The following is a 10323-nucleotide window of genomic DNA, read 5'->3' on the forward strand; positions in this document are numbered from 1 at the left end:
CGGCGAGTTCATACGCGGCGGTGGCGACTAAAGCCACGGCTGCTCCCGCTTCCGCTGCTGCCCCGTCGCCGTTCCGCCTATTGACCAAGAAGCTTGGGGTGAAGAGCTACACCCACCCCAACATGACCATCGAGGCATGTGTTAAGGCTATGGCTGGGGTTGTCGGCCCTCCGGCCATAGTCGCCGCCTCGAAGATGTATGGAAAGGCTGTGTTCTTCCTGGAGTCCGAGCGGGCGGTGGCCCTGGCCATCGCCCAGGGGCTCACCGTGGGCGGGACCTTCCTGCCGGTGGACCCTCTTGAGGCCACCGCGCAGAGGGTCGTACTATCCAACGTCCCGCCCTTTATCTCCGGTGAGCTCCTCCTCCCCCACTTACACCAACTTGGGGAGGTGAGGTCGGGGATCTCGCCGATCCCGCTCGGATTCCGGGAGGCCAGCCTTCGCCATGTCTTCTCCTTCCGGCGCCAGGCCTTTATTCAGCTGGCGCGGGAGGGGGAGACGGAAGGGGCCTTTACAGTCCTCCACGAGGGGACCCCATACCGCGTCTTCTGGACGACGGATGGCGTGCGGTGCCACGCCTGCAAGGAGGTGGGGCACGTTCGGAAAAACTGCCTCGCCTCCAAGGCCGCCAGGGAGAATGGCGTGGCCGAGGCTGGCGCCACCGCCGCTCCTCCCCCCGGGTCTAGCCGTGCACCCCCCCCCAAACAAATGCTACCTGGGTACGTTCATCGTCGGACGCCATCGCCATCCAGGCCTCCGGCGGGGGGGAGGAGGAGCGTCCGGTCGGGAAGAAGGCGCGGTACAAAACTAAAAACCGTAGGGCAGGTCCCCCCGTGGAGGGCGTGCCCCATAATATGGAGCCCCTGATGCCCGAGAGCGTCGCCGCGTTAATCGCGGAGTGCGGAGGGGGGGGGCCCTCGTGCCCGAGCCTGTGGCCGCGACTGCCGAGGCGGTAGCGCCAGAACCTGCGGCCGGGCTTGGGCCCGGGGAACCCGAAGAACTCGCTCCACCGGAGGGAGCAGGGGAGGCCTCTGCAGAAATGGAGGTCTCCCTCTACCCCTCCGCACTCAAAAGAAGGCGCGACCCCCTGGATGAGGAGGAGGACCGGGAGGAGGAAGGTCCCTCCGGTCAGGGGGAGTCGTCGCCCGCCGCGGGTACTGCGCCCCACCCCACCGCTGTTAACATCGTTAGCGATCGGCAGGGGTCGCCTGTCCCTGGGGAGGCTGAGGCAGAGGTGTCTGCCCAGCTCGTGCCTCCTGGGGATGGGGACACGACCCTGCCCGTGGGGGTGGTTGCGGAACAACCCGCGGCAGAAATTGACCCCCTATCAGTGGCTTTACCCCTCGACGAGTCGGGCGGCCAGGGGACCGGGTCGGGCGAGTCGTCTGAAGATGAGCTCGCCCAGAGCGGCCCGGACCTTTCCCAGGTGCTGCTCGACTTCGTCGAGGTGTGTACAAAAATTACCCCATCTGCTGGTTCGGAGGCCGTAGTGCGGAAGAGGAGGACCCTCTGCCTGTGTCTCCGGTGCCGGGCGACTTGGAGGGGGTCGGTTTTACGTATTCTCCCATCTCTCCGATCTCTCCGGTCGTTCCGGCGCCTGGGGCGGAGGGGGTCTCCGAAACGCCGCCGTCTTCTGGCCCGGCCCCCTTAGAGGAGCCCAGGGAGGAATCCTCCGCTACCGATCCTGGGGGTGGGATCCGGGCGGAGGCGGGGCCGGCCGTCGCGTCCGAGCCGCTCGATATGCACTGCGTGGCGGACGGCTCGGCCGCCAGTGGCGACCCCCCGGAGGAGGACGGGGACTCGGTAGTGGGGGCGGAGGAGGACTGGGAGTCCATCGCCGATGAGGCGATGGATGAACTCGCGCCCCTCGCCGGGACCCCCCTCATTCCCATTAAGGAACTCCGGGACTTTGTGGCCACGTGCCTGGGTCATCGCAGGACCCGGCAGGCCCTCGACAGATGGTCGGGGCTGGCGCTGCTCATCGAGTCGTCCCGCGTCGCCTACAAGACCATGAGTGCGGACGCGGGCGTGGGCCCGTCCGAGCTGCGTCAGTTCCGGTCATTCCTCACTGGGCTGCTAAGGGAGTGGCGGTTGACCAGCAGCCGCCCTCCCTTCCCCCGTTAGTCATGAGTAGGGGTTGGTTTGTGCTTCTGAAATGAAGATAACCATAGCCAGCCTCAACATCAACGGCAGCAGGGAAGCTAGCCGCAGGTTTAATAACTTTTCGGTCCTTCGCGACGGGAAGTATGCGGTGTGCTTCCTGCAAGAAACCCACACCGTTCTGGGAGACGAAGCCACGTGGCTCCTGGAGTGGCAAGGAGGGGTCAGCATGAGTCACCTCTCCAGTGTTTCCAGTGGGGTGGCTATCTTGCTGGCCCCGCATTTTCAGCCGGAGACCTTGGGGGTCAAGGAGCTCGTGCCGGGCCGCTTGCTCCAGGTCACTGTTCGCCTGGGGGGCGTGCCGCTCCATCTAGTGAACGTGTACGCCCCTCAGACCGGTGCGCAGCAAGCGCGCTTCTTTGAAGAAGTGTCCACTCTTCTGAGCTCCATCGACGCGGGCGAGTGCATCATCCTCGGGGGGGATTTTAATTGTGCCCTCGGGGCGAGGGACCGCACGGGCACCCTGCCTTGCCCGGCGGCGACGGAGAAGTTGAGGGACCTGGTCGGGTCCCTCGACTTGGTGGACGTCTGGCGAAATCTCCATCCCGACTCCAGCGCCTTCACTTGCGTGGGGTCTGGGAGAGGAGCGTCCAGGATCGACTGCCTCTACATTTCCCGGGCATACGTCTCCTGCGTTCCGGCGGCTTCCATGCGGCCGGTGCCGTGCACGGACCACCACCTGGTGTGGGCGGAGCTCATTCTGCTGCGTGCACGGGGGGGGTCCGCGTATTGGCACTTTAACAACCTGCTGCTGGAGGACGCACGGTTCCGGGATTCGTTCAGTCGGTTCTGGGCCGGCTGGAGAAGGAAGCAGGGGGGCTTCCCCTCCTTGAGGCTATGGTGGGATGTGGGCAAGGCTCACATCCGTCTCTTCTGCCAGGAGTACGCGAAGGGGTCGACCAAGAGGCGGGAGGCCCGGGTCGGGCAGTTGGAGAAGGTGGTGCTCGACCTGGAGTCCCGTCTCGGTCAAGTCGTCGAGGACCCGGCCCTGCGGTTGGTGTACGAAGAGAAGAAGGGCGCGCTGAAGGACCTGCAGCTCGGCGGGTCCCGAGGCGCGTACGTGAGGTCGCGGATCCAGTTCCTGCGGGACCTGGTCCGCTGCTCCCCCTTCTTCTACTCGCTGGAAAAAAGATGGGGGGTTCGTAAGCAGCTCTTGGAGCTGCTGACCGACGACGGATCTCTGGTCTCGGATCCGGAGGAAATCCGCGCGGAGACCCGCGCCTATTGCGGGGCTCTGTTCTCTCCGGATCCGTCCAGCGAGGACGCGCAGAGAGTTTTGTGGGAGGACCTGCCGAAGGTCGGCCTGGAGGGCGCCGAAAAATTGGACGCTCCTCTGAGTTTGGAGGAGCTGTCCGGCGCCCTCCGCCAGCTCTCTAGGGGGAAGTCCCCGGGGCTGGACGGGCTGACCGTGGAGTTCCACAGGGCGTTCTGGGGCATCCTGGGGGGCGACTACGCGCGGGTCCTGGGGGAATGTTTGGCGACCGGGGAGATGCCCCTCTCTTGGCGCAGGGCGGTGATTGTCCTGCTTCCTAAGAGGGGCGATCTCCGCCTCCTTAAGAACTGGCGCCCGGTCTCCCTCCTCAGCACGGATTACAAAATCTTTGCCAGGGCTATGTCTGTTCGCCTTGGCACCGTGCTGGCCCACATGATCCACTCCGACCAGTCCTACACGGTCCCGGGCCGGTCTATCCATGATAACATCCATCTGGTCCGGGACCTGGTCCACCATTCCCAGAGGGCTGGTCTGTCGGTCGCCTTCCTTTCCTTGGATCAGGAGAAGGCGTTCGACAGGGTGGATCACGAGTATCTTTTCGGGACTCTGCGCGCATTCTGGTTCAGGACGCATTTTGTCGCCCGGATCCGACTTCTGTACGCTGCCGCGGAGTGTCTGATTAAAGTTAACGGGTCCTTGACGGTGCCCCTTCGCTTCGGGAGGGGGGTGCGTCAGGGATGCCCCATGTCCGGCCAGTTATATACCATTTGTGTAGAGCCTTTCCTGCGCCTCTTGCGGAAGAGGTTGGCGGGACTGGCTCTGCAAGGGCCGGGCGTGGAGGTGGTCCTCTCGGCTTACGCCGATGATGTGCTCCTCATGGTCACGGATCCCGTTGATTTGCGGAGGATGCGGGAATGCCAGCAGATTTACTCGGACGCATCCTCCGCCAGGATCAACTGGGGGAAATGTTCCAGACTCCTGGTGGGTCAGTGGCGGGTGGACTCCCTGCCGGAGGAGTTCAGGCCCTTCGCCTGGAGCACAACGCACCTCCTCTACTTGGGAGTCTACCTCAGCCCGGCCGAGGACGCCTGGCCGGCGAACTGGCACGAGTTGGCGGCCAAAGTCACCGCTCGCTTAGGACGCTGGACAGGAATGCTCCGAGTGTTGTCCTACAGGGGTCGGGCATTGGTCATAAACCAACTGGTGGCCACCATGTTGTGGTGCCGGTTGGTTACTCTGATCCCCCCCCCCGCGTTTGTCGCCAAGATACAGAAGAAGCTCATCGACTTCTTCTGGAACAACAGGATGCACTGGGTCTCTGCCGCGGTTCTGTGTCTTCCGCTTAGGGAGGGTGGTCAGGCGCTGGTGTGCCTTCGCACCCAGGCTGCGACTTTCCATCTTCAGACGCTGCAGAGATACCTGTACGTTGAGAATCCTCCGAGATGGTGTGCGCTGGCGACGTATTTCTTCCGCCAGCTGCACGGCCTCAATTACGACATGCAGCTCCTGTTTTAGGAAGTGGGCGGCAGGCGTGCCAGCCTGCGGAAGCTGCCTGTCTTCTACCAGGAACTGCTATGGGTTTGGAACTCTGTCGCCTCCAGGCGGAGCTCTCCCCCGTCAGGAATGGCGGCTGTCCTTCGAGAGCCGCTGTTCAGGAATCCGCACCTCCGCGTCCGCGAGTTCGGGTGGCTGGCGGAACGGAGGGCTGTGCCTGGCAGGGTGACTAGAGTCGGGGACCTACTCGATGACGGAGGAGCGGGCTGGATGGCGCCGGAGGATTTGGCGCGGCGCATGTCTTGGGACAACGTCCGGCTCGCGGTCGATGCCATCGAGGCGGTGAAGGCAAGGCTGCACCCCGGCGCCACGAGGTGTATCGAGGCGGCTCAAGCGCATGGGGCGATCCCGTCCGAGCTTTCCCCCGTTCAGACGGAATTCCTTATCGGCGCCTTGCCCCAAGGCTCCCCTCGGGGATTGGCGCCTCACAACTTGAGCCGTCTCGAGGAGATGCCCTACGTGCCTTTTCATTCTGCACGGAGGGGTTTCCTGTACGGGCTGCTCCTGCCCACCTTCCACTTTGCCATCTTCGCCTGCCGTCCGGACACGCCGTGGCATGCCGTTTTACCTTCCGGCGGGGGCGGAGGTCCCCAATGGGGGGCTCTCTATGCGGGAGTCCTCCCTTGTTCTATTGGGGACTTGGCCTGGAGGGTGTTGCACAGAGCAGTCCCGTGCAATAGATTCTTAAATAGGTTTACAGACTCCCAGACCGCCTGTTTGTTCTGCGGTCTGGAGGAGTCCGTATTTCATGTATATGTTGAGTGTGAGAGGTTGCAGCCCCTCTTTCAGTATTTGAAGGGGCTGCTCCTCAAGTTTTGGTTGCACTTCAGTCCCATGCTCTTGATCTACGGTCACCCGGTGCGGAGGGGAGCGGGAGGTTGGAGGACCTCCTCGTGGGTCTGATCCTGGGCCTGGCCAAGAAAGCCATTAATTGGTCCAGGCAGCGGGCGGTCGAGGGGGTCGTCTGACCGGATTGCCTCCCTCTCTTCCGTGGCCATGTTCGCGCCCGGGTGGCCCTAGAGATGGAGCACGCGGTGTCCGCCGGCGCGCTCGAGGAATTTCGTGACCGGTGGGCGCCGTGGGGACTGGAGTGCATAATTAGTTTAAATGACCAAATTTTAATTTGATTTGTTAAGGTTTATTTAAAGGTTTATTAGAGTTTCGTTTACAGTTTATTTGTTTAACTCATTTGTCTCACAAAAGAAGCAAGTGAAGGTGCTCAGTCTGTTCCTTGCTGTCAGAGGAGAAGGTTGTGCTACTGAGCTGCTGCTAGTGGTGTAGGAGGCCTACCTACAACCAACCAACCACCATCATCTACAGAGGTGCCTGGAGAGGGAGGAGCGGAGGACAGAGGAGGAGGCCAGCATTATATCGGGAGAGGCCTTTTCCATCACTGCCTCCCAATTTGGCCTCCAGCCCAGGAGAGGGAGAGAGGATACCACACAGCTCCACTTGGAGGGAGGGGAGGAGCTGCAACTTTACCATCTGCAGGTCGGTGTCTCTGTGCATTTCCCCTAAAGACATTACATTCTAGGTGGGGGGAGGAAAGAAGATGGGCCGAAAGCATGGCCTGGGTTGGCTGGAGCCTGCCCAGGTGAAGCTTGTTTTCCCCTGCATTAAGAAGACCTGGTGTGCGGCTGAGCCTGGGCTGTCTCCAGCCTACCCAGGCGAAAACATCTTCTCCCCCTGCCCAAAGGCCATCTTAAGACTTTGTTTTACCATCGGGGGAGTGCACCCTGCCGACACCCACCCACCGAACAACATCTTGAGTGGGGACCCTGCCTTTGCGGACCCCCCTCCTTCCCATCCCCCCCTCTCTCTCTCTCTTTGTCCTCTCTCTGCCTCTCCAAAAGGCACCTCTTCTACTTACTAATTACCAATTGAGCAGAGGGAGGAAAGGGCCCTCTCCCAATTAACACCATCAAGGGGAGAGACGGCCCAGTTAATCTACACTCCCTCTGCTCAAGGGAAGACATTATTTTTATACCAAGGCCATTAACACTTTCAGGCCTGTGACTTTTGGGGTGTGTGTAGCTCTTTGAAAATCCACCCCAATATGGCGTCTACATCTGCGGCGGCGGCGGGGCCGGCAAGAACATATGTGGCAGTGGCGACTGAAGCCGTGGCCACTCCCGCTTCCGCTGTTGCCCCGTCGCCGTTCCGCCTATTGACCAAGAAGCTTGGGGTGAAGAGCTACACCCACCCCAACATGACCATCGAGGTGTGTGTCAAGGCTATGGCTGGGGTTGTCGGCCCTCCGGCCATAGTCGCCGCCTCGAAGATGTATGGGAAGGCTGTGTTCTTCCTGCAGTCCGAGCGGGCGGTGGCCCTGGCCATCGCCCGGGGCTCACCGTGGGCGGGACCTTCCTACCGGTGGACCCTCTTGAGGCCACCGCGCAGAGGGTCGTACTATCCAACGTCCCGCCCTTTATCTCCGGTGAGCTCCTCCTCCCCCACTTACACCAACTTGGGGAGGTGAGGTCGGGGATCTCGCCGATCCCGCTTGGGTTCCGGGAGGCCAGCCTTCGCCATGTCTTCTCCTTCCGGCGCCAGGCCTTTATTCAGCTGGCGCGGGAGGGGGAGACGGAAGGGTCCTTTACAGTCCTCCACGAGGGGACCCCATACCGCGTCTACTGGATGACGGACGGCGTGCGGTGCCACGCCTGTAAGGAGGTGGGGCACGTGCGAAAAAACTGCCCCGCCTCCAAGGCCGCCAGGTCGACTGGCGTGGCCGAGGCTGGCGCCGCCGCCGCTCCTACCCCCGGATCTAGCCGTGCCCCCCCCAAACAAATGCTACCGGGGTACGGTCGTCGTCGGAGACCATCGCCATCCAGGCCTCCGGCGGGGGGGAGGAGGAGCGTCCGGTCGGGAAGAAGGCGCGGTGGAAAACCAAAAACCGTAGGGCAAGTCCCCCCGTGGTGGGCGTGCCCCTTAATATGGAGCCCCTGACGCCCGAGAGCGTCGCCGCGTTAATCGCGGAGTGCGGAGTGGGGTGGCCCTCGTGCCCGAGCCTGTTGCCGCGACCGCCGAGGCGGTAGCGCCAGAACCTGCGGCCGGGCTTGGGCCCGGGGGACCCGAAGAACTCGCTCCGCCGGAGGGAGCAGGGGAGGCCTCTGCAGAAATGGAGGTCTCCCTCTACCCCTCCGCACTCAAAAGAAGGCGCGACCCCCTGGATGAGGAGGAGGACCGGGAGCAGGAAGTCCCTCCGGTCAGGGGGAGTCGTCGCCCGCCGCGGGTACTGTGCCCCACCCCACCGCTGTTAACATCGTTAGCGATCGGCAGGGGTCGCCTGTCCCTGGGGAGGCTGAGGCAGAGGTGTCTGCCCAGCTCGTGCCTCCCGGGGATGGGGACACGACCCTGCCCGTGGGGGGGGTTGCGGAACAACCCGCGGCAGAAATTGACCCCCTATCGGTGGCTTTACCCCTCGACGAGTCGGGCGGCTTGGGGTCTGGGTCGGGCGAGCTCGCGGTTGATGAGCTCGCCCAGAGCGGCCCGGACCTTTCCCAGGTGCTGCTCGACTTCATCGAGGTTTGTGCAAGGAATACCCCTTCTGCTGGGTCGGAGGCCGGTGGCGTGGTAGAGGGCGGCCCTCTGTCTGTGTCCCTGGTGCCGGACGACTTGGAGGAGGTCGGATTTTCATATTCTCCGGTCTTTCCGGTCTCTCCGGTCTCTCCGGTCGTTCCGGCGCCTGGGGCGGAGGGGGTCTCCGAACCGCCGCCATCTTCTGGCCCGGCCCCCCTAGAGGAGCCCAGGGAGGAATCCTCCGCTACCGATCCTGGGGGTGGGATCCGGGCGGAGGCGGGGCCGGCCGTCGCGGCCGAGCCGCTCGATGCGCACAGCGTGGCGGACGGTTCGGCCGCCGGTGACGACCCCCCGGAGGAGGACGGGGACTCGGTGGTGGGGCGGAGGAGGACTTGGAGTCCATCGCCGATGAGGTGATGGATGACCTCGCGCCCCTCGCCGGGTCCCCCCTCATTCTCATTCCCATGAAGGAACTCCGGGACTTTGTGGCCATGTGCCAGGGTCGTCACAGCACCCGGCGGGCCCTCGATAGATGGTCGGGGCTGCCGCTGCTCATCGGGTCGGCCCGCGTCGCCTTCAAAACCATGGGCGCGGACGCGGGCGTGAGCCCGCTCGAGCTGCGTCAGTTCCGGCTATTCCTCACTGGGCTGCTAAGGGAGTGGCGGTCGACTAGCGGCCGCCCTCCCTTCCCCTGTTAGTCATAAGTAGGGGTTGGTTTATGCTTCTGAAATGAAGATAACCATAGCCAGCCTCAACATCAATGGCGGCAGGGAAGCTAGCCGCAGATTTAGTAACTTTTCGGTCCTGCGGGACGGGAAGTATGCGGTGTGCTTCCTGCAAGAAACCCACACCGTTCCGGGAGACGAGGCCACGTGGCTCCTGGAATGGCAAGGAGGGGTCAACATGAGTCACCTCTCCAGTGTTTCCAGTGGGGTGGCTATCTTGCTGGCCCCGCATTTTCAGCCGGAGATCTTGGGGGTCAAGGAGCTCGTGCCTGGCCGCTTGCTCCAGGTCACTGTTCGCCTGGGGGGCGTGCCGCTCCATCTAGTGAACGTGTATGCCCCTGGGGCCGGTGCGCAGCAAGCGCGCTTCTTTGAAGAAGTGTCCGCTCTTTTGGGCTCCATCGACGTGGGCGAGTGCGCCATCCTCGGGGGGGATTTTAATTGTACCCTCGAGGCGAGGGACCGCACAGGTACCCTGCCATGCCCGGCGGTGATGGGGAAGTTGAGGGACCTGGTCGGGTCCCTCGACTTGGTGGAAGTCTGGCAAAATCTCCATCCCGACTCCAGCGCCTTCACTTTTGTGAGGTCTGGGGGAGGAGCGTCCAGGATCGACTGCCTCTACATTTCCCAGGCATACGTCTCCTGCGTTCCGGCGGCTTCCATGTGGCCAGTGCCATGCACGGACCACCACCTGGTGTGGGAAGAGCTTGTTCTGCCGCGCGCACGGGGGTGGTCCGCGCATTGGCACTTTAACAATCTGCTGCTGGAGGATGCACGGTTCCGGGATTCGTTTAGTCGGTTCTGGGCCGGCTGGAGAAGGAAGCGGGGGGGCTTCCCCTCCTTGAGGCTATGGTGGGATGTGGGCAAGTCGCACATCCGTCTCTTCTGTCAGGAGTACGCGAAGGGGTTGACCAAGAGGCGGGAGGCCCGGGTCGGGCAGTTGGAGGAGGAGGTGCTCGACCTGGAGTCCCGTCTCGGTCAAGTCGTCGAGGATCCGGCCCTGCGGTTGGTGTACGAAGAGAAGAAGGGCGCACTGAAGGACCTGCAGCTCGTTGGGTCCCGAGGCGCATATGTGAGGTCGCGGATCCAGTTCCTGCGGGACCTGGGCCGCGGCTCCCCCTTCTTCTACTCGCTGGATAAAAGACGGGGGGTC

This window comes from Somniosus microcephalus, chromosome 13 (assembly GCF_052327205.1).
Source record: "Somniosus microcephalus isolate GS21.2 chromosome 13, FLI_Smic_1.0, whole genome shotgun sequence".
NCBI classification, from domain to species: domain Eukaryota; kingdom Metazoa; phylum Chordata; class Chondrichthyes; order Squaliformes; family Somniosidae; genus Somniosus; species Somniosus microcephalus.